Here is a 1,740-nt window from a genome sequence, read left to right on the forward strand (position 1 = left end):
GTTTGCTGACCTTAGACATGGCTGAAGATTTTAAAGTACATAGTAGATATGAAAAAACACGGATGATAAAGATTTTGTAAAACTATTGTGTCAGATACGTACTACGTATAAAAAGTAAAAAAAAAAAAAAAAAAAAAACTCCTTATAATACTGTATGAACAGATGTATAAAACGCAGGCAAGCAAAAAAATGGAAAACAAGAGAAATTCGGCACATCAAGTCAAGGTATGCGTGGGCTCTCTCATTAGAGCATAATTACTTTCTAGGTATCCTGGAACGCGGCGATTATGACAACTGCGTATATTATAAGGGAAGGTGTTTGGCTAATTGTAGGGCAGGAATGATAAAGTCATATTTTCATTCATTCATTCATTGCCAGACGCCATGTATCCCAGACGGGGTGGCCAAGGGCTTAGAGTTAATTGTTTTACAGGGAGGGGCACTAATCCTCCACCAACCCCACTTGACACGTAGGGATGCCAACAGCATCTGGTGTTCCCAGGCGGTCACCCATCCAAGTACTAACCAGACCCAACGTTGCTTAACTTCGCTGATCGGACGGGAAGCGGTGTACTCAACGTGGTATGGCCGTTGTAGGGCAGGAATGATAAAGTCATATTACCGGTAGTAATTTAAGAATGAATAAGGAAGGATAATTTGGTAGTAGTTGCCCAAGAAGGAGGCAGGCGCTGAATAGGAGGGTATGGAATACAGGAAAGACAGAAGGACTGGTAAGAGAGTTTGAAGGGACGGAGAATGACAAGAGATGAGGAAGGAGATGGGGTGAGGAAGAAGGGATGGGGAAATGAAAGAGGTGAGGAAAGGAAATGGAATGTGGGAAGGAGATGGGATGAGGGAAGAATAGCGAATGAGGAAAGGAGAAGGGATGGGGGAAGGAGATGGGATGGGGGAAGGAGATGGGATGGGGGATGGAGATGGGATGGGGGAAGGAGATGGGATGGGGGATGGAGATGGGATGAGGGGAGGAAAGCGAATGAGGGAAGGAGAGCGAATGAGGGAAGAAGAAAGGATGGGAGAAGGGGAAGGGATGAGGGAAGAAGATGGGATGGGGGAAGGAGAAGGAGTGGGAAGGGACAGGTGATGGGGGAAGGAGAAGGGATGGGGGAAGGGGCGAGGGTAAAGAGAAGGACTGGGGGAAGGAGAAAGGGTGCGGGATGGAGATGGGATGGGGGAAGAAGGAATGGGCGAAAGAAAGGTGTGAGGGAAGGAGAAGGGATGGAGGAAGGAAATGGGATTGGGAAGGATATAGGATGGAGGAAGGAGATGGGATGGGAAAGGGAAATGGGTTGAGGAAGGAAATGGGATGGGGGAAGGAGATGGGATGGGGACGGGAAATGGGTTGGAGGACGGAAATGGGATGGGGAAAGGAGATAGGATGGGGAAGGGAAATGGGTTGGGGGAAGGAAATGGGATGAGGAAAGGAGATGGGATGGGGGAAGGAGGTGGGATGGGGGAAGGAGGTGGGATGGAGGAAGGAGATGGGATGGGGGAAGGAGATGGGATGGAGGAAGGAGATGGGATGGGGGAAGGAGATGGGATGGAGGAAGGAGATGGGATGGGGGAAGGAGATGGGATGGGGGAAGGAGATGGGATGGGGGAAGGAGATGGGATGGGGGAAGGAGATGGGATGGAGGAAGGAGATGGGATGGGGGAAGGAGATGGGATGGGGGAAGGAGGTGGGACGGGGGAAGGAGATGGGACGGGGGAAGGAAGTGGGTT

General features: G+C 50.1%; 1 non-coding gene across 1 annotated transcript; it reads right to left on the reverse strand.

Moving 5' to 3' along the window:
- Positions 1-477: 477 nt before the first annotated feature.
- On the reverse strand, positions 478-596 carry LOC145406227 (5S ribosomal RNA). Its single transcript, XR_013898505.1, has one exon. It is a non-coding gene; the product is annotated as a 5S ribosomal RNA (ribosomal RNA).
- Positions 597-1,740: the final 1,144 nt, after the last annotated feature.

Source organism: Coenobita brevimanus, chromosome 69 (genome assembly GCF_032717465.1).
Source record: "Coenobita brevimanus isolate Jiangsu-jjx chromosome 69, ASM3271746v2, whole genome shotgun sequence".
Taxonomy (NCBI): Eukaryota; Metazoa; Arthropoda; class Malacostraca; order Decapoda; family Coenobitidae; genus Coenobita; species Coenobita brevimanus.